Source organism: Pinus tabuliformis, chromosome 7 (assembly GCF_031772625.1).
Source record: "Pinus tabuliformis cultivar Carrire ecotype Pingquan chromosome 7, CPIR1, whole genome shotgun sequence".
Classification (NCBI taxonomy): domain Eukaryota; kingdom Viridiplantae; phylum Streptophyta; class Pinopsida; order Pinales; family Pinaceae; genus Pinus; species Pinus tabuliformis.
Window position 1 is genome coordinate 573,750,424 of NC_142293.1, and position 21,324 is coordinate 573,771,747.

The following is a 21,324-nucleotide window of genomic DNA, read 5'->3' on the forward strand; positions in this document are numbered from 1 at the left end:
CTCTTTTGATATAGGTAGTCCCAGGTAAAGGAAGTGATTCCAATTTTCGTATACTAGGATTTCCATGATTTGTGAAATCCTTTGCATGGTTCTAAACGAAATATTCCAACCATAGATCTTGCATTTTGTATTATTTAATAGCCCACCTGACACCTGTAGAAATTCATCAAGATTTTTTTTTAATCTTCTTGCTATTATTGTTGATGCTCCTCCCAGCAACAGTGTGTCATCTGCAAACAAGGAATGGTTTATGGTTTTTATTCCTTTTGCTATTCTCAGCCCTGTGATAGTTCTTTCTTTTCTCTGAGTTTCCAATGCTTTGCTTAAGGTTTCTGCCATTATTATGTAGAGAAATGGGGAGAGAGGGCAACCTTTCCTGAGGCCTCTTATGCTTTGAAAAAAATCACTGGGTCTTCCATTTATGAAGGGAGCGATCCAGGGGGTAGAGATGCATTCTTGTATGACTTCTATTATTTCTTCTGAGAAGCCCAGTTTCTGGAGTACAACCATTAGGTATGGCTGGCTAACTTTGTCAAAAGCATTTGCCATATCTAATTTGATTATCATACATTTTTCTTGCTTTAGAATACTGGAGTGGACAACTTCCTGAACTATTATAACATTTTCTATGATTTGTCTGTTTCGGACAAATCCTCCTTGATTTTCTAATATAATTAGGTGCAACACTTTCTTGATTCTATTTGCCACTATTTTTGTTATTATCTTTTAAGAGGAATTGCATAGAGAGATGGGCCGGAACCTGTTGAATGTGGAGGGGTTTTGGTTCCTTTGGGACTAGAGCAAGATAGGAGGATTTCGTGTGACTCCCCATTTTTTTTTTAAGACATTTTTCGCCATTCTTAAAAAGTCCTTTTTGATTATATGCCAATGATTTCTAAAGAAAGCTATTGTAAATCTGTCTGGCCCGAGTGCTTTATCCAGATGCAAAATCCATATGGCCTCCACTATCTCTTCTTTTGTGAGATCCTTGCACATTTCTTTGTTTTGTTCTTTTTTTATTTTCCTTTTTGTGTGCTGCAAAATTTCTTCATATTCAGTCATTTCTTCTGTGACTAAAAGTAAGTTTTTGAAGTGCTTGTAAGCTGCTTTTTTTATTTCTTCCACTCCTTTGAATTCTTGGTTTTCCACTTGTAATTTTTTCTATCTGGTTTCTTGCTCTTCTGGTTTTCATAATGTTGTGAAAAAAAGAGATATTCTTGTCCCTTGCCTTGAGCCATAGGCTTCTGGATTTGAGTCTGGCCTCTTCTTCTTCTTTCATGTTTTCCCTGTATATTTCCCAAAAGATTTCTTTATCTTTTAGGTAATCTTGCCTACTTTTTTCTTTACCTTCTTTTTCAGCCTCCATGCTATCCATTTTCTGTTGTAGCTCTATTTTCTTTTCTTTTCTTTTCTTTTCATTTTATCTTGCCCATTCCTTTAGCTTGGCTCTTACATTTTTTAATTTTGTCTCCCAAATGTACTGTGGTGAGCCTAATATTGTTGGTTCCCATGTTGTTTTAACTAATTCGTTGATTTATGTGTTGTTGTCCCAGGTTGAGCTATACCTAAAAGGGAGTGGGCATTGATTTTCCATTTGCCCCAATGCTATTACAACCGGTTTATGATCAAAAGTTGTGGCCTGAATGATTTTTGATTTGATAGAGTTGTACACTGCTGCTATGTTTTCTTGAATCAAAATTCTGTCCAACCTTTCTTTTATATTATTTTTACCCACTCTCTTATTATTCCAGGTATATTTTCCATTATTTGGAGGGATGTCCAAAAGGCTGTGCTGCTCCATTATTTCTTCTAAAGAATTCCTGGATGGATCCACTTGATAGATTCCTCCAAACTTTTCCTCTATACTTCTTACCAGATTTAATTCCCCTCCTAGAATTATTTTCCTAGTTTGTGTTTCTTGTAAAACTTCCTTCAGTGTGGCCCAGCACTGTTCTTTCTCTTTATCATGATTGGGGGTTTATATATTTATGACCCTGTATCTTTCTTTTGTACTGATCTACCTTAGATCCATTAATATCCAATGTTGATCTGTTTTTTTTAGTTAATCCCCATATTCCTTTTTTCCAAATTGTACAGATACCTCCTGATGCTCCTATTGCCTGGATTTCTTCCCCTTCGTAGTGTCTGAACATTTTTTTAATATTTTCAGATTATTGGTTGTTTGCTTTTGTCTCTTGAATCATAAGGATATCTGGGTTTTCTTTTGTCAATATATCTCTTGTTGCATTTTCTTTAATAGGTGTCCCCATTCCTCTGCAATTGCAGAAGACTATTATCATTATTTACTTGTTGGGTGGTGCATAGTTCCTTTCCCCTTTTTCTGGCTTTTCTCCATGTTTCCTATGCTTTCCCCTAGGAAAGTATCCGTAGGTTGCTGCATCCCAAAGCCATTTCTTTTGCTGCTGCTTCATCCCTTATCTCTTTATTTGTCTTTCTTCCAACGTTCTTTTGGTTTTCTGCATTTGGAAATGCTTCCTTTGATTGCTTTCTGGTTAGAATTCTGTCTACTGAAGGAGGGGGAGAGAGGTGAGCTGAAACTCTGGGGGAATGAGGAGATTGGGGGGGGGGGGTTGGGAGAGTGAGGGGTTCTAGATCTAGATCTAGATTTGGGTCCGGGGGATGGGGGGGCTGAAGGGTCCAAGGGATCAAAGGGGTTATGGCTGGCGAAGTCTACTTTTGGCGAGGGAGGGAGGGCTTCAGTGGATGTTGTGGGCTACAAAGAGGGTTGGGTTGATTGTTTATTAGCTGTCTTCTTTCGTTTGACCTGTTCCCATTTATTTTCCAGATCTTCAATCTTTTCACTTTCATTTTCTTTGTTTTTTGTACATCTATTTGCAAAATGACCATATTCATGACATACCTTGCACTTGAAGGGAATTTGTTCATAGTCTAGCTGTTGTATGTGTGTCCACTGATCCACTTTGATTTTGATAGCTTCTGGGAGTCCTCTCCCTAGATCCACTTCTACATAGATTCGGGTGCATGCATGCATGTTTTCTTTTGGCTCGCATCTGTCTACATATTTCCCAATTGCATTTCCTATGGCTTTAACTGATTCGTCTCCCCAGCAGTGGAGGGGAAGATGCGGCAATCTAACCCATATAGGTACAGCATTTGGAACATCCATTTTTGGATCAAAGTCAAGTGTCCATCTGTTCAAATACAATCCCCTTGTATCCATAAAATATGGACCGTTCATGAATATCAAATCTCTGTCCTCTTTGGTTTCGAAATGAAAGGTGTAGTACCCTCTACCATAGAACTTGATTGAGATTTTCCCAATTATTGATGCAGAGTAGTTTCTTTCTACCCATTTTTGGACAGTCAACAATGTAAACCTTGAAACGGGAACTATAAACTCAAAACGGGAACTCTGGCCAAAAAACCCCGAAAAAACATCAAAAACAGTGCTAAAAACGAAAAGTGTTGATGCTGGAATAACACCTTTTTTTTTCCAAGCTAAATTTTCAACATGTTTTAAAAATGACGGTGAAAACCAATTTTTGGTGCAAAAATTGTCCAAAACATTTTTTTTTTTCTCAATGGTAAATTTTGTGCAAAAAACACCCTCAAAACGAAAAGTGTTGATGCTGGAATAACAATTTTTTTTCAAGGGTGAAATTTCAACATTTCAAAATAATAGCCTAAAATATTTTATCATGACCCCGAAAAACATTAAAATTTCAAAAAATTAAAATTAAAACAATGAAAAAACACAAATCAAAAAAATAAAAAATAAAAATAACAAAACATAAATAAAAATATATACTAAAAACAAAACATAAAATAAAAAACAGAAAACAAAAAAAATCAAACATCAAAAATAAAATCAATCATAAAAATGTAAAATGTAAAAAAAAAAAAAAACAAAACAAAATTAACCTATAAAAAATAAGAATTAAAAAACTAGAAAGAAATTACAAATTATAAACAAATAAATAGTAAAAAAAACATATCTAAAAAAAATTGGGGAAAAAAACAAATATGTAAACCATAAAAAAATTTGCGAAAAGAAGCAAAAACACATTTAATTAACTATAAAATTAAGTACGTAACAATAGAAAAAAAAAAAAACATTTAAACTAAAAAAATAAAAATTAAAAACAAACTAGATTAAAAAAAAAAAATGGAAAATTAACCAAAAATAAAAAATAAAAATTGGTGAAATTAAAATTAAAATGATGATTACTTAAAAAATAAATGTAAAAATACATATATATGAGACAAAATATAAATAAAAAATATTATAAAAAAAAATTGTTTAATCATAAAAGAATTTGGAAAAAAACAAATGATATATATAAATTTAAGTAAGTAAAAATATAAAGATTAAAAAAATCATTAACAAAAACTAGCCAAACAAAAAAAAACAAACTAGATTAAACAAAAATAGAAAATTAACAAAAAAATAAAATTAAAAACTAGTAAAATTAATATTAAAAACATTTAAAAAAACTAAAAAAATATCGAACTTTTAAAAATATAGGTATTTTCCAATTAAAAAAAAAAATTAAAGAACATTTTCAACTTAAAAAAAACGTCTTTTTGATTTAAGAATAAATAAATAAATAAATTTTTTTATTAAATTTTCATTATTTATTTAAAAGCAAACAAAAAAAAATTAAAGATAATTTTTTTTTTAAATGTATTTTTTGTTTGAATTTGAAAAAAAAAATTCATTAATTAGTAGTAATAAAAATTATTAAATTTTAATTTATTAAAAAAAATTAATAAAAAAATCGATTAAAATATTTTAATCAAAATTAAATTTTATTTTTTTTTATAACTTTTGTTTTTAAATAATATGTTATTTATTTCAAAATATAAATAAATAAATAAATAATTAATTTTTTTAAAACAAATTTTAATTTTTTACTTTAAAATTTAAAAAATTAATATTTTTTTTTTTAAATTAATATCTTAAAAAAATTAATTGTAATTATATGTCTTATAAAAAATTTAAAAAATATTATTAAACTTTTTTATTTTTTATTTATTAAATTTTTTCTTTTAAAACATATTAAAAAAAATAATAAAATAATAAAAAAATAAAAACAAAAAATTATTTTTAAAAATAATAAATTTTTTATTTATTGTTTTATTTAAAAAATAATATAAAAAAAACACAGCCCCGGCCGCGACACCAGCGAGCGGCGCGAGGGCCGTGGGTCGATTCCGAGAATCGACCCAGAATCGACCCACGGCCCTCCCGCCACCCGGTGGTGACGCGGCCGGGGGCCCAAGGGCCTGCATGCATATAAACCATTGTTCAGTAGGATGCCAATTCTATCTCAATAGGAAGATTCGATTCAGCAAACCCAGCGGAGGTAATCCAGGACTCGGTTCTCGTGCTTGTTGCGTTGGACTGGGACACTTTTTCTTCAATTGTAAATATGATGGAAACTGGCTGGATCTCGTTTAGGGTTAGATCCGCAGGCCCTTGGGCCCCCGGCCGCGCCACCAGCGGGTGGCGGGAGGGCGTGGTCAATTCCCAGAATCGACCACGCCCTCCCGCCGCCCGCTGGTGGCGCGGCCGGGGGCCCAAGGGCCTGCGTGCATATAAACCATTGTTCAATAGGATGTCAATTATATCTCAATAGGAAGATTCGATTCAGCAAACCCAGCGAAGGTAATCCAGGACTCAGTTCTCGTGCTTGTTGCGTTGGACTGGGACACTTTTTCTTCAATTGTAAATATGATGGAAACTGGCTGGATCTCATTTAGGATTTGGATCTAACTTACAATCATCAATTGTTTCACAATTAATAATCCAATACCAAAAATTTATCTCTTCTTCTACAAACAATTCTTCTCTCACCAACAAGAATCTCCATGAAGATTCAACTTGAATTGGCCTCTTGATTCAACTTCAATCTACATGCTTAATCAGGAAAAAAATCAGAAAAGGTGAATGCATTAATTGAATGAGGGAGCCCAAGAATTATAGGAAATCACATAGATCAATCTTGTATGTTCTAATGCATACTCGATGGCAACAACAGTTTTATTCGAGCTCCAAGAAGACCACAACTGTATCAATGCAAACTATCCCAAAAGATCTCTGATGCGCAAATATATGAGTGGCCTTCACGATCACCCACTCCACGAAATCTAAAAAAGAATGGAGGGTGGATTTGCAGATAGTATGGGGAATGATATATGTATGTGTTAGATATGATGGAGCAACGGTGAATATACAATCAAAAATAAAAGTCAATACGTAATACAATCAAAAATAACGTAATATACAATCAAAAATAAATAAAAGTGAATATACAATCACTTTTACGTATTCACTTTTATTTTTTATTGTATATTTATTTATAAATAAATACATTTATTTATTATATCTGTATTACGTATTCACTTTTATTTTTGTACACAACGTTTGGAGCAAAATTACAGGGTGTTTGGAGTGTTGTATGGATTCGACCGGTGAGAGAATAAAGAATTTGGCAAGAAATGGATTGGGAGGTTGGATACCATCGGTGTGTAGAGAGGAGTTAAAAACACACAGTGGTAGGAGGCGATAACAACGTTTGGAGGAGGCGATAACAACTTTCGTATACAGGCAAGGGAATGAGTGATCCCCAGGGTTCTTGCAATGTCGTTTCCTGTCCTTCACATATTAAAATTCAAGATCACGCTCTGCCAGGTATAATGATCTCCCATCTGAACAAAGATTTCAAATTCGTTGGCTCCTCAGAAAATGAACTGAAAGATTGCACCGTTACATCCTTGGGAATAGACGATGACACCTGTTTTTTTTGGAATGTGGAATTTAAAGATGGGAGCGATGAATATAATTCAAAGAGTAGTTGCAACATTAATAGGAGCAAGAGCAAGGATTAGCTATATTGGAGCGTTCAACGTATGTATGTATGGACAACGTAACTATGTGTGGCGTGGTTTGCAGGGATAACATAACATACCAAACAACATATACAATACCTACAACTTCAATGCAAAACACCTTCAACACGCAGGCCCTTGGGCCCTCGGCCGCGCCACCAGCGGGCGGCGGGAGGGCCGTGGGTCGATTCCGGGAATCGACCCACGGCCCTCCCGCCGCCCGCTGGTGGCGCGGCCGGGGGCGTGTTTTTTTTATATTATTTTTTAAATAAAACAATAAATAAAAAACTTTATTATTTTTAAAAATAATTTATTTTTATTTTTATTTTTTTTATTATTTTTTTTAATATGTTTAAAAAAAATAAAAAATAAAAAATAAAAAAGTTTAATAATATTTTTTAAAATTTTTTATAACGCATATAATTATAATTAAATTTTTTAATATATTAATTTAAAAAAAAAATTATTAATTTTTTAAATTTTAAAGTAAAAAATTAAAATTTGTTTTAAAAAAATTAATTTTTTTTTTTATTTATATTTTGAAATAAATAACATATTGTTTAAAAAAACATTATAATTTTTTTTTTAATTAAGAAAAGATAGTTTAAAAAAATGTAAATTTAATTTTTATTTTTTTTAAACATAAAAATGTAGATTTAAATTTTTTTTTTTTTGAAAATATAAAATGTAGTTTTAATAATTTGAATTTTTAAATTAAAAAATAATAATAATAAAATTTGTTTAAATTTTTTTTTTTTATTAATAAAAGACAAGATTGTTTTATATATATATATATATATATATATATATATATATATATATATATATATATTTATTTATTTATTTATTTATTTTTAAATAAAATAGGTATATTTAATAAAAGATAATTGTATTTTTTGTTTTTTTTAATAAAAAATAATCATTTTTTTGGGTTTATTTTTTTTATAATTTAAATTTATTTTCGTTTTTTTTTAATATTAATTTTACTAGTTTTTTGATTTTTTTCGTTAATTTTCTATTTTTTTTTAAACTAGTTTGTTTTTATTTTTTATTTATTTTTTTTCCTAGTTTTTTATAATGTTTTTTTTAATTTATATATATATATATATATATATATATATATATATATATTAATTTTATTTCTTTTTTCCAAATTCTTTATGGTTTGTGAGATTTTTTTTTTTTTTTTTACATTTTTTTTTTTTTTTTTTAATATTAATTTCACTAGTTTTTTAAATTTTTTTCGTTATTTTTCTATTTTTTCTTTAAACTAGTTTGTTTCTATTTTTTTCCCTAGTTTTTGTTAATATATATATATTTTTTATTTCTCAATATTTACTTACTTAATTAATTATATATATATATATATATATATATATATTATAATTTTGTTTTTTTTTTTCAAATTCTTTTATGGTTTATGATATAATTTTTTTTTAACATTTTTTATTTTTTGTTTTTGTCTTTTTTATATATATTTTTATATTTGTTTTTTAGAGACAATTATTTCATGTGGATTGAAAATTTAATTAATGATGTATAAATATTTAAAATATCGAAAATGTAAAATATCGACCTTCTTCTTTAAATATGCAAATCATTAAAAGCCCCACTACAAAAATAAAAATAAAAACTAGAAAATATGAAGAAGAAGATCACTTCCAAAATTATTAAATTTACGAAATAATTATTTACATTTCATACATTAGAAAATTTAAAGTCAAAAAATAGGTCTTTTAAAAAAAGGGTTACGAAATAATTATTTACATTTCATACATTAGAAAATTTAAAGTCAAAAAATAGGTGTTTTAAAAAAGGGGTCTGATGCAGAATAACCATTTTTTAAAATTAGCATGAAAATCGCTACCATTCTAAAATGCAATGTACATTAAAAAAAATGAAAGTGCAAAAACCTATGCTCAAAAAAAAACATGTGTATTCTCCATCACCCCTTTTCAAAATCGGGTCACTTTTTTGCTATCTCTACAAAACGGGTAACAGTATCAGTTCCCGTTTCAAAGTTTACATTGTTAGTCTTGTGTGATGGCTGCAACCCAGTAAACTGCCCTACTAATCCTTGTTCTACCAGGGAGAGTGCTGCTTTTCTTGGGAGTGCAGGAGGAATAGATATCTCTGGTATTTATTCCATTCTTTTAACAAACTTTGAAACTGATGGTCTGCTCTTTGCTAGACCCATTGCAGAAATAAGGGAGGCAAAGGCTTTTGCTGTTACTTTAGTTTCTTGCTGATGATCTAGATGATGATCTTCATCCTCTAATGCGTCCATGTTGCTCAGACCTCAGCAACAGAAGGCTACTGAGGGTAGCTATGAAATGTTGTGGGTTGGGAGCAGAAAATGCTCGCTGGAATTGCGATCTCTCCTTTCGTAGCCTAAGGATTGGACCTTAGCAGTAGGAGGCCACTGAGGTGCAGCAGGGGCTGCTTCGCGCTGGGTGCTATAGTAGCTAGGGCTATGCGCAAGAATCCATGACGGCTCTCTCCATCACTAAATTTAATAGAGAAGTTGGAAATTAATAAACCATATAAATTTAATAATTTATTAACTAAAACATAATTTAATAATTTAATTTTCATTTTCACACATAATTTTTATAAAAAAATCTCACAAACTAAAATTTCTTTCAAATCAAAATAATAATTCTAATTCTAATTAAAAACTCCAAAATATTAACTATCAAAATAATCTAAACTCTCAAAATACTAAATTATTTAAACACATATCACTTCAAACTACTTAAAATTATTTAAACACATATCACTTGGAACTACCCAAAATTATTTAAACACATATCACTTCAAACTACCTAAAAATTTTATAAGAATGCAAAGATCTACTTATTATTTTACTATTCTAAAAAATATTCATTCTAATTCTAATTAAAAACTCCAAAATATTAATTATCAAAATAATCTACACCCTCAAAATACTAAATTCTTTAAATACATATCAGTTGAAACTATCTAAAATTTTATTACAATGCAAATATTTACCTATTAGTTCATCATTCTAACCGAAAAATTAACACTATTTAATCGAGGATTCTATATACTCTTCTGGTCGAAATTCCCTCAAATTTTATTAAAATGCAAATATATATCTATTAGTTCACCATTATAACCGAAAAATTAACAAGTTAATCGATGATTCTATATACTCATTCTGATCGAAATTCCCTCAAATTTTATTAGAATGCAAATATCTACCTATTAATTTACCATTATAACCGAAAAATTAACCCCATTTAATGGAGGATTCTTTATACTCTTCTGGTCCAAATTCCCTCAATTAATGGTGCCATTGCTTTTTTTTATATTCCAACCAGAATTACTTATGATGCATGTGGGATCTTTTTATTTTTTGATAATTTTTAAATATACAAAAGAATTTAACCTTTATAAATTTACACATAATAAAAATAAATAGTTATCCTTAAATTTGAAACTCCCACATATGAGGTTTAGTTTAAGATCAAAACTCTTTTTTTTGGCTCTGCGCGCGCGGCCGGCTCCTCTGCTCTCAAGCTAGGGTTCTGCGACCTACAGCGCCGCCCAGGCTGCTGCGCCCCTGCGCACAGCCTCGCCCTCCACTCTGCAGCCGGATGGAGACTCCTGAGAGCTCTGCCCCCCCAGCGGATCCGCCCCCTGAAGTCGCAGCGTTCAGAAATTTGATTGCAAATGGGACAAATCGCCCTCCTTCTGCATCACAGCAGAAATTTATCAAAAGAATGGAGAAGATACCCTCTGTTGCCCTGCCAGAGGAGGACACCTGCAAAGCGGCTCTGAATTTGGCAGAAAGAGGCCTCATAGGCCAGTTTACAGGCCTATGGCCCTCCCCCAAATCCGTGGAGGAATGGACCCAGAGAAACTGGAAACCTCTGATAAAAGATGGAGTGAAGAGTTATTTTGTTGGCAAAGGGTACTTCGTTTTTGTTTTCGAAAACAAGGAAGACAGAAGTTTAATATTCAGAAACGGTCCCTACTTCATGGGGCCACAGGGATTGTATTTAAATCAATGGAACCCAGACTTTGATCCCTCTCAAGACGTTCCATCTGCTGTGCCGGTGTGGGTAAGGCTCCCCCATCTTCCCCTTCATTGCTGGAATCAAAAATCGTTTCAGACCATTGGGAACGCACTAGGTAAATACATAGATCAGGCTGTTAGAAGAGACCAATATTCCTGTGCGCGTATCTGCGTCGAAGTGGACCTTGAAGAAGGATTGCCTGAAGCGATCAAGCTCTCGGTGGCAGGGTGGACGCACATCCAAGAGCTCGACTATGAACAGCTCCCCTTTAAATGCAGACATTGTCATGGCTACGGTCACTTTGCCAAGCACTGCAAGAAGAAAGCGGAGGAACAGCCTGAAAAACAGAATGGAGATCAATGGACCTTAGTCCAGAGAACAGCCCAAGCAAAGAAAGATGCAGGAAAAAGCGCAGCATCAGGGGACAGAAACATCAACATCCCATCTCAGGAAGAGGGAGAAAAAGCAAAAGGAACCGAGGAGTCACAACCTGATCCACCGAACAAAGAACAGGAAAAAGAGAACCAAGAGGAAACCCCTCCTGCAAGCAAAGAGGGAGGGGGAGACATCCAAGGCAGCCCCTCTAACCCCACCTATGCAGAAATCATAAAGAAAAAGCTAGTCGAAAGCTCTGAGTCCTCAGAGGAAGAGCTCTTTGAGAGACCATTAAAACGACCCGGAAGGAAATCCCGCAAGGAAAAAAGAGAAGAAGAAGCAGAACGGTTCAAAACCCAAGGGAGCCAATCCACGATAGAAATGACAATCGGAAGAAGCAGCAGGCCCAGGTCATCCAAGGGTGGCTCCACCCCTAACATAGGTAAATAATGAAGCTAGTCTCTTGGAATTGCAGAGGATTGGGGAACCCCGCAAAAATAGAAGCAGTAAAGGATCTTTTAAAGTCGGAACCTACTGACATCCTCATGCTCCAAGAGACTAAGATAGCAGGCCAAGCCCTGCTAGAAACAAGCAAATTAAAATGGAAGAAAAATGCAGGCATAGCTGTCAGCGCTCGGGGCTCCTCGGGAGGTCTGGCAACTCTCTGGAACGAAGATCAATTTCAGCTGATCAACTCTCACGAGACCCTGCATTGGATATGCACAGAAATAACTCACATTTCAAGTAAGTTACCTTTCTCTCTAGTCAATCTTTATGTACCTGTCAATTACTCCGAAAAAAGAGATTGCTGGAATTCTCTGGCAGAGTTTCTTGAGCAGGAATCCCCCACCAATATCATTCTCGCTGGGGATCTCAACATAGTTTTGAAAGCCAAAGAAAAAAGAGGAGGTACCAACTCTAAGGACCCGATGGTGGGAGTAGTGGAGGAGCTTGCCCAGCACTGGGATCTGCAAGATTTTAACCCAATCCAAGGCTTATTCACCTGGTCAAACAACAGAACAGGAACAGATCATATCTCTGCTCGACTGGACCGATTTCTCGTGCAAACCTCCCTCCTCATGAACAAGAAAATCATAACAACAAAAATTCTGCCCAAGTTGTCCTCTGACCACAAGCCAATCCAGCTCTGTTTAGAAGATGAGGAGGATTTGGGCCCCATTCCATTTCGTTTTTCTCCTCAATGGATCGAAAGGGAAGGCTTTTTGGAGACTGTGAAAGCAGCTTGGGACACCTCCATTTCAGGCTCTCCAAGCTTCGTTTGGGAGCAAAAGCTGAAGCTCACCAAAAAAGCTTTGAAGGAGTGGATCAAGAAACCAGCTCCCAACCCCATCTCTCTTAGAGTCGCAGCAGTCCAGGCTTTGCACTCACTACAAAATGACATGGAAAGCAAAAATATTAATGAAGAACTCTTGGACAAGGAAACAAAAGCGCAGAGAGCAGCCTACCAATCTTTTAGAAAAGAGGAAGAATATTGGAGATTAAAGTCTAGGAGCCTGTGGCTAAAAGCCGGGGATCGTAATACCTCTTTCTTCCACCGACAGTACAGGGCCAGACTGTCAAGGAATCATATAGCAGAAATAAAGACTTCGACGGGCCAAATCTGCAAGGGCTTTCAACAAGTCAAAGAAGCAGCAGAATTACACTTCCAAAACCTCTACAACCCGGATGCTCAAGGTGAAGAAGCGGACGAAGCAGATTTCCTCAATCACATCCCCTCCTTAATCTCACCGGAGGACAACTCAGAACTATGCAAGCCTGTTTCAGAGGAGGAAATAATCAAAGTTATCTGGTCTATGGATTCCGACAAGGCCCCTGGGCCGGACGGATTCACCATTCATTTCTACAAAGTATGCTGGGATATCATAAAATACGATCTGCAAAAGATGATAAGGGGATTCATGACAAAAGCTAAAGTAGGTGGTAGCACCAACTCAACCTACTTAGCTCTGATTCCCAAAGACTCTAACCCGGAAACCTTTGCCAGATTCAGGCCAATTTCGTTATGCAATGCCTCCTATAAGATTTTGGCAAAGTTGTTAGCCAGCAGAATAAAGCCTCTGCTTCCCAGAATTATCTCTAACTCCCAAGGAGGCTTTGTGGAAGGTAGACACATTCTGGACAATGTCATTCAAGTGCAGGAGACTATACACTCAAGCAAGCAGAGGAAAGAGAAAGGTATGCTCATAAAGCTAGATATGGCGAATGCGTTTGACAGAGTCAACAGAGCATTCCTCAGCAAAGTTTTGCTCTCCTTTGGTTTTTCCACTCAGTTTGTTAACCTCTTAAAAGCATGTATGAATAATCCATGGATTGCCCCCCTCATAAATGGCAGGCCTGCCAATTTCTTTAAAGCCAAGAGAGGCATCAGGCAGGGATGCCCGCTCTCCCCCTATCTTTACATAATATTGGCTGAAGCATTAAGTCGAAAACTTGAAGCTGAAAGACTGTCAGGATCCATTCCGGGCCTCAAACCCTCCAACAGAGTAAGACCCCTGAACCATGCATTATTCGCAGATGACTCAATCCTGTTGGGGGGTGCCTCAATTAGAATAGCAAAGGCCTTCGACACGGTCATCAGGAACTATTGCAAAGTCTCAGGAGCCTTGGTAAATGAAAGAAAAAGCGAAGTCTACAGCTGGAATACAGATCAACAGGAGCTCAATAATATAGCTAACACACTTGGATTCAAAGGGCATTCCCAATGGGATAGAATCAGATATCTTGGGCTCCCCATAATCTCAGGGGTGAATAAGAGATCGTTATGGAGTGACATAATTTGCAAATTTAAAACCAAGATCTCGAAATGGGGAGGATACTGGTTGACAAAAGGAGGCAAGGTCATTTTAATTAAATCTCAGCTCTCTTCCTTAATTATTTACCAAGCAGCCTTTCTGCTTGCTCCCAGAAATGTCATGGATCAAATCTCCTCTTTCCTCAGAGATTTCCTTTGGCAAGGAGGCAGGGGCAATGATAAGAAACAGCATCTTGTAAACTGGGAAACTGTCAAGAAGCCCATCGCTGAAGGAGGACTGCAAATTCGAGATCCTTCTCTGGTCAACCTCGCCTTAGGCAGCAAAATTCTGTGGAAAATGATCAAAGAACCAGGACATCCTGTAAGTGCCATATTGCGGTCAAAGTATACAAATAAAATTGATTTGAGAAATCTCCAATTGAGTTACACAGCTAACAGCACGCTGTTGTGGAAGCTTTGTTATAAGAGCTGCAATTTTTTCAAAAGAAATGTCTACAGAATACCAGGAAATGGTAAACAAACTCGTCTTTGGCAGGATCGGATAATGGGACAAAATCCGCTAAGCGAAAATGAGGAAATCGCTGACTTAAGGGAATGGCTCATTTCTGTTGGGAAGCAAAGTTTATTTGATATCTCCTCATGGGATCAGAGAGACGATTGGGCCGGCTGGGCAATCCCCGTGCCTCCTGCCCACCTGCAACTGCAAATGAATACATTCCTGAAACTGATCGAAGACGCTTCACCGATACATCGTTCACTGCAAGATCGGTGGGGCTGGGGCCAATCTGGAGAATATACAGCAACAGAAGGATACAAAGCACTTCAGACTTCGGGAAACAATAAGTACAGTGCCGAGTTCTGGAAAAACGTTTGGGAGCCTTTAGCTCTCCCGAAAGTAAATTTTTTTTTCTGGACCCTGATTCACAACAAGATCTTAACTGGAGACAACCTTGCAAAAAGAAACTTCGCTGGCCCTCACTGGTGCGTTCTTTGCAGAAGCAACGCCGAGACTGCCCAACATCTCTTCATCGACTGCCAGTTTGCAAAGGAAGTATGGGAATTAACGCTCCAAGATTTAAACATAAGCTCCCCCGCTCAGATATCTGTCCCAGATCTCTTCGCAGATTGGAGCCATCGCTATTCTCAGTATATTCCTCAAAAATCGATTTGGTACAAAATCTGGAACGCCCTGCCCAAATTTGTCTGTTGGAAGATATGGCTGGCCCGTAACCAGAAGATCTTTAAAGACCTCCATCTCACTCCCTTGCAAGTAGCAGCTAAGGCCAGATCTCTTCTCCTAGAAGCGGCACAACATCAGAACTACAAAGAGGATGCATCACTCCAGCAGGTAGAGAAAAGGTGGCTTGGAAAGTTTGAATTTCAAAACAGAAAAAATCTCCTTTCTCCACAAGCAGAGCCCCCAAACTGGAAAAAGAGAGACACAGATGAAACATTCCAGCACTGGTGGAGAGCTCAAAACTCCCACACAATCTTCTTTGATGGGGCTTCCAAAGGAAACCCCAGCCCCTCGGGCGCCGGTGGGATCATCTATTCCCCTGAAGGGCTCTCCCGAGATTCTTTCTGTTGGGGTCTTGGCCTGAAGACTAACAATCAAGGAGAGCTGCTCAGTCTCCTCAAAGCATGTCAAATTGCCAGAGAAAAAGGGATCAGAGACATTCAGGTTTTTGGACATTCGGAGATTCTTATAAAGAAGCTGAATGCTGGAGAACTATTCAGAAATGCAGGCCTTAATAGATCTTTGGAAAGATTGAAAAGAGTGCTCTCCTCCTTTGTGGTGAGCTCCAGTATTGTAGCAATAATGCTACAACTCCTGGGGCTTCCTGTCTCTTAATTTTATCAACCCGGTAGTTCGTACAAACTTGGAAGCGGCGGTGCTATATGCACAAGTACTAGCTCTTGTCGCAGCTGTCACTTGGTCAGCTGGCACAAGTCCGCTAGGGCTCAAGCCAACTTCTATAGGCTCTCAGAAGAAGCTTGCTAAATGATGGACGAAAGCTAGCTCAGAGAAAACTAATCTACTTGGCGAACATGAACTGAAAGCAAACCAAAGCATGGAAACCCTAGGAAAACCCTAATTCTACCAACTAGTCCTACTGATGCAAAAATGAGAATGCAAACTATGAGAAGAGATGCTATTACTTCTAGGAAGGTAAAATGCATGTGTCTAAGTTATCACTATCTGAAGAAAACATCTTTTTGTATTTTTGTTTAAGTTATTGAAATTATCATGCATGTGCTTCTAACTAGTTTTCCACTGTGCAGGGATGGATCAAGGGACGAATTGCTTTGGGAAAGGTTGGGATGGTACAGAGAGGGTCTAAGGGATACCTGACATTCTCTCTGAGAGTTTCACAAAGTTTGGATGACATGCAACCGTGTTTATGAACTTCTACAGGAAGTCTGCAGGGGTTTCTACAGGAAAGTCCTGTAGGTCTTCTACAGGATGTTCTGTAATTCTTCTACAGGATGTTTACGAATTGGATTTTTGAGGATGGATGGTTGATGGAAGATGCATGGATGGTTATGGAGGTAGGATGGGGGTCTGAAGTGACCTAGGAACTGATGGATGGAGTGATGAGATGATATGTGGAAGGCTGATTTGGCTTTAAGGTAGTTGAGGCAACAATGGAGAAGAAGGTAAGGTTACTTGGCAAAAGAGAAGATGGGAGATGAGGGAACAGACTTGGTGATGGAGGAGCTGATCTGAACGAGGCTCAAATGAACGAGGAGGTGATGAAGGTGATAGAGATGCCCTGCACAATGCTCATTCACACAAATCAAGGAATTCTTGCAAACAAACCAAGTCCTAGCTAACTCAATCCAACTGTCAATGAAATGAATAAACAGCAGCTTTGTTTGGAAAGAGAACCATATACATCACGTGAGCAAGAACATGCCAAAAGATCTAAATGCATAACAAACTCCTACCAATCTATTATAAACATGAAAAGCTACTTGAACCATCAAAAGAAACCTAAGTAACAAAGCACGAATTAAGTCTAAAGAGCAGATTTTATTTCAAGAACGCAGCAAACACATAAAGATAAACAAGGGAGGTACTGGGCGCTTGAGATGGGCCCAACCCCAAGAACTACAGCCTCCGAAGAACGATTTAGAGCTGGTTCAAAGCTGGATCCATCTTTATTAATCAAGAAATGAAAAGTACATCAAAACTGTCCACAAGGAGAGCTTGAACATGAGCTGAAAGCAAAGCTAGTATATTGCATAAAAATCGAATTACAAAATGGCTAACTAATGGCTAAAACAAAATGACTAACTAGCTAAACGAATTGACTACCAACTAGCTACCAAAAATGACTACCAACTAGCTACCAAAAATGACTACCAACTAGCTAACAAAAATGACTACCAACTAGCTAACCAAAATGAGGCCCCAAGCCTTCTTATTTATACAATTTTGAGGACCCAACAGTCCTCCTAAAAGTTAGGGACTTGGCTGCCCAAGACTTGGAGTTAACAGCAGTCCAACTTGACTTGCTTGGCTGCCCTTGTGCTCATTGATTTGGTGGCCCTTGAACTCCGAGCTGATGGTGGAGAATTCGAGGTAAGGGCCCATAAATGAGGGGGACACCTTCCTACAAATCCTCTAGCTTGTTCTCCCACGAATTTGGCTGCCAAGTGCTCATTAAGACCTTCAAATTTGTCTCCAAGTTGACCAAAAAGGCTACACAAAGCACCCATTAGACTTGTTGGCATAATGACTAACCAAATTCACTCTATTAACATAAAAATAATCAAAAACATGCAATAAACAAATGAGAATGGTGGACTAAGCCAAATTAGGAAGTTGAATGAGCCCAAATAATTGTACATTTTTGGGGCTCATCATCACCCCCCTACTGAAAGTGTTGCTCATCCTCTGAGCAACCAATCTCTCTCCTCATCTGATGGCCCTGATGGACTCCTTGTCATGCCAAGCTTCTGAAGTGATGTCCTCTTCTCTGTCATGAAACCATGCTTCTTTGCTTCTTCCCACTACTTGCTCCTTTTCCTAGTGAATTCTCAGCCTTGGTATGAGTGTGCAAGCATATTCAATCTGATGGTAGCAAGGGTGGCGAAAGGAGATGAAACCAGTGGAGGATGGAAGAAAAGAGTGGTTGCATGCCTCCTCAACAGACTTCATGCTTCGAATCCCTCTCCAAAATTGACTCTGGCCTGCCAAAAGGCTTCTACAGGAAAGTCCTGTAGCTTCCTGTAGAAGGTTGAACCGTGACTAAATTGTGCCCGAACCTTGAAAGAAATGAGTGTTCATAGAGGGGATGGATGTGCTTGGGGTGGCCAACACAGGTGCTACCTCCTTAGCTAAAATCTCGGCCGATTTCTCCTTTTGCTGCCCTTTTTTCAAACTTTCCTGTTGAAACTGTTCGCTGGCTTCTACAGGAAAGTCCTGTAGTGGCTTTTTCTGTCTTCCTATAGACACGGGTGTCACCACGGGTGTCACCACCATTTAAATAATAATTTGCCATCATTCCAAATAACCAACATGTCCTTGGCACATAAATAAGTCTGAGATGCAGAACAGAACAACCCTTTTTCTAATCAGAAAGACAGCCACCAATACATGTAATCAGTATGTTCTTTGATGCACAAAAACTGAGATGAACCCTGGAAGTTTAGGCTAAGTGAATGAGAGTGCAGAGATCAATCCGGCCTCTGTGGAATGTGGACATTTAAACCTCTTAAAATTACCCAAGGAAACAATCTTCGGTCTTGGGTTTAAGTGCTGGAGGACATATTTGATTTCTGAAAGGAAATTTCAGGTTTCTATATGAGTGAAGCTTGATCCTTTTTCTGAGCATGAAACTCAGCTACAAACGATGACAGGGATATATGAAATCAGTCTCCTCTTAATGCATAAGAAATCTGAAATGGATCTGAGCGAATGGCATTGGAGAAATTCAACTCAGTCCTCTTGACTTGAAGGAAATTCGATCAACAGTGCGACAGGCGGGAATTGTTTAAGGAACTGAAGAGATCTTGAGAATGAAAGGCAGAAATCGGTAGAGCACCATTGTTTAACTGATCTGGTTGGTGGACATGCGCTTCAGTTGACCGCAGTTGAACAAAGAGTGGTGAGAGTTTCAGCCGAGCGTCCCTTGAATTACTGCGTGACTTGTGGTGAGGTGGCAAAACGTGTGATGGCACATATGAACTACTGTGCTATCATGAACCCTTCTGTTTGTTAATTAATTGATGCCCTGCGCACTGAAGTTCAACAAATATACCACTAACTGTGTTTTTCAAATTTTCCATGAACGACCATACACGTGGGCTACGTGATTTTTCCTTGAGCGCTAGAGAACTGGGTGTCTTGCTACATTCATGGCTTAATCACCATTCCATTCGTTCATGCAATGCTTAGACTAGATTCATGCAATAGATGAATAGGTTTTGTCACGTACCTGAAGTCAAACCGTTGCTTGTGAAGCTTTTTTTGTTGCTACCTGCTCTGATTTTGTTGCTGCATGCTTGGTTTTTCTGGTTGCATGTGGCTTGATTGATGATTCATGGTTGTTTTTTTCTTGTGCAGGCGTCCTTTGGCTGGATCCAAGCTCCAGACAATTGTTTCCACGTTCAAATCTGCACGTCCAAGCTGCTGTTGCTGCATCTTCGCCAAACCAGAACTTGTTTTCGACATTTCTCCCAAATGCCAAAGCGGATCGAGCTGAAACTTGCTGAGCATGTTTCTATCACCATTATGCATCTCCCATAGTAAATTCGTGATCAATGGATGCACGGATTTCAAGAAAAATGGAAAATGGATGAAGAATTCAAAGGTCGATTTCTCGGAAACCGTACATTGGAATTGGCTGAAACTGCTTGGGTAGGCTACTATCACCCACGTGCATCTCCCCATGAAACAGGTTTTGAAACGGATGCACGGTTATGGAGGAAATGCAAAAATGGCTGATGGTGATGGAGGCTGATTTCTTGGAAACCGTGCACCGGAATTGCATGAAACTGCTCAGGCATGTTGTCATCGACCTTGTACAACCCCCCATAGAAAGGTTTGTCAAATGGATGCATGGTTCTCAAGTTATGGCAAAAACAAATTCTGCTCTATGTGTTTTTGGCTTCAAGGCATTTTGCATGTGCTTGCATGGGATGACAAAATGAATTTTGGTTGTGATGCAGGTATGGAGACGATGGAGGAGGAGTTGGAAGATTGCGGGAGGACTTCTGAACCTTTGACAAAGCTACCATGCTCGCCAAACCCTTTTTTGAAATGCATGTCTAGTTTCCCACAATTTCTACAGGAAGATCCTGTAGAAGCACAATGAGAAGCACAAGGAGGTGGACGAATGATGGAGAAAGGCAAGGGATGGACACACAAGTGCTTGTAGGCCTGATCAACAGATTCCCACCATTAGATTCACTGTTGAGATTGAATTTGGCTCGTCCAAAGGTTCTACAGGATGTTTCCTGTAGAAGTACAGAGCATCCTGTAGAAAACACAGTTTTGAGGAAAGAAGCATAATGACATGAAAAGAATGATGGAAAAGGGGTGAGGAGTGGAAACATAGATGAGTGTAGGCCTCATGGACATATTCCAAGCCTTCAGGTCCTCTTTGGAGATCAATTTGGCTTTTTTGTAAGCTTCCTGTAGAAGATACGAAACTTCCTGTAGAAGGCACAAAAACTCCTTTGTCTTTGATTTGAGTGCTCCTCCTATCATGCAACGTCCTCCTTTAACCTGCAATGTCATTGCTGCAACATGAAATGGAGATTAGCTTTATTTTTCTTTTTCTTTTTCTCTTTTTTTTTTTTGAAAAACAACTAGGGCGCCTCATGGAGGTTTTCACCCTAATTGCCTGCCTTGGGTGCCTCCAAGGGAGGTTTTCACCCAAAGATCTTTTTCTCTTTTATTTTCTTTTCTTTCCAACCCATTGACCGCCTCATGGAGGTTTTCAATCAATGAGCCAATCTAAGGCGCCTCCGAGGGGGTTTTCACCTTAGATTTTTATTTTTCTCTTTTTTTCATTTTTTCATTTCTTTTTTCTCTTTTTTTTTTTTTTCTTTTTTTTTTTCTACCCTACCCTACTTGAAAAACAAAATCATTTTCAAGTATAAGAATACTTCCAATGGAGCCATGTGCACATCGAGATCAGAGACAAAATGATGTGAAGGCTCGAAATGCATGTTTGGACAAGTATCCAGATCTCAGAGACCAAATGATCTGACTTTGAAGGGATCAAACAAAACTGAGGGAGAAAGTAC